The sequence below is a fragment of the Sciurus vulgaris genome (assembly GCF_902686455.1).
Source record: "Sciurus vulgaris genome assembly, chromosome: 4".
Taxonomy (NCBI): domain Eukaryota; kingdom Metazoa; phylum Chordata; class Mammalia; order Rodentia; family Sciuridae; genus Sciurus; species Sciurus vulgaris.
Window position 1 is genome coordinate 119,320,583 of NC_136464.1, and position 1,956 is coordinate 119,322,538.

Below are 1,956 nucleotides of genomic sequence, written 5' to 3' on the forward strand. Positions count from 1 at the left end.
TTTGGACATTTGCTCCTACTGTTATGCTATGTGTGAGAACCATATGCACATTGTGCTATAAAAAAGACAGACAAAATGTAGCCAAAATCCAAAATCTCGCTTATCAGGCAATTGGCAAAGATGATAAAACTATATACTTGAAGAAAAATACCATAACATGGGGAAAATGTCAGTAATTAAAGCAAAAGTGTATACCATAATGAATATTTTAAGTGAGGAGTCATTACTTGAAAGCATCTGCAGTATGCAGAAATCCTATATTTAAATAATCTTTAACCCTCCAGAGAAGATATGGCCATTTTAACTGAACTCTTAAAATGAATTGTCATTTTCCTTATTAAGTTTTAAAGCAAGACCAAAAACACTCCATTTAAGATAAAAACAAAAGTTACTGGAATGCCGCAGAGCTCTTGGGATTGTTTCTGGGAGACTGAGTTAGAGCACTCCCAGTTGACGTGGGTGATCTCTGCCCGGCTTCATCATGGTGGCCAAAAAATACACCCAGCTCTGCTTTACCTGTTCGCTTGCTCTTTGTAGACATGGCCTTAGTCTTGACATTCAATCTCCCCATTCTCCAACATTACTTCCTCCCATCTGATAAAATCCAAGTTTCAAAGCTAAGAATTCTTTAGTTCTATTTAGCTAGAAAATCATCTCTTTCAGTGGCATTTAACTGCTGAGCTCTGATTTCCATAAATGGAACATAGTGGTATTTACTTATCTCTAATCTGAGACCAACTCTTTCCATAAATATGCTGGATGACCTAAAGCTATTTTTAACAGCAATAACAATGACAACGAGGGGTGGACAGCTTTTCTGTCATTTCGCATGCATGTTTCCACAGACGGGTCTCACAGATGGCCAGCTTAGCAGGCGAGGAGAGGACTCAACCCAAAGTGCCCGGCTTTCTTTCTGCTGTTAAGTTCTTTCCTTCCTATTCCCAATTTACACCTAGTCAGTTTGGCAGGAGGGGAGGAGAGGACATATCTGCCACCTCTGTCAAAGCAAGCTTTAATTGAGTGTCCGCTGTTGGGGTTTTCATTCCTTTATTTGATCTGCTGTCAGTCTGCTCATGCTGCTGTAATGGAATACCAGAGACCAAGTCGCTTATAAACAACAAATTTATTTCTCACTGTTCAAGGTCTGAGATCAGGGTTTCAATGTGGCTAAGTTCTGGTAAGTATCTTCTTTGGGCTTGCAGACCACTAGCTTAATTTTATCCTCACATATTTGAAGGTGAAAGAGCTGTTTGGGGTCTTTTATGAAGGTGCTAATCCTGTTCATGAAGGCTTCACTCCTATGACCTAATCATATTCCAAGGGACCCACCTCCTAATGCTGTCACATTGGGGTTAGGGTTTCAATATATAAATTAAGGAACGCAAACATTCAGTCAATAACATCTGTCTAGCTCAAAATGCAGAGGTTACTTTAACTGGCCACCAACTCTTTCCCAGTTCAGGATTTTTGCTTTGCTCCTTTTGATTTCCTGGTTCTGTCAACTGGCCTGTGTAACTAGAAAGCTCAAGCATTTTTTAAAAGCCTGGATCAGAACTGGCTTTCAGTAGTCAGGTTCTTGTATGCTTTTTCTCTGGACTTCATATTAGAACCTCTTTGTCTTTTTTCTCATTTGATAGTACAGGAGATCAAACCCAGGGCCTCATGCATGCTAGGCAATCACTGTACCACTGAGCTACATCCCTGACCCCTGCTCCAATTTATTCCAAAAGGGCAAAGGATCTGAGTGGCACTCAGTTTCAAGGCTAAGTAAAACAAGAAGGAAAAGAAAGGACTGAAGAATCATCTTTCCACCTACCTGAAGTCCCTGCTTTAGTTCATTCATTCATTTAATCAGTGTTTATTGAGCAACTCCTATACCCAAAGCATGGCATGTGGCACTGCAAATACCAAGATGAGTAGGATGTTTTGATCTCCTTGGGGACCTCAAAACTAGTA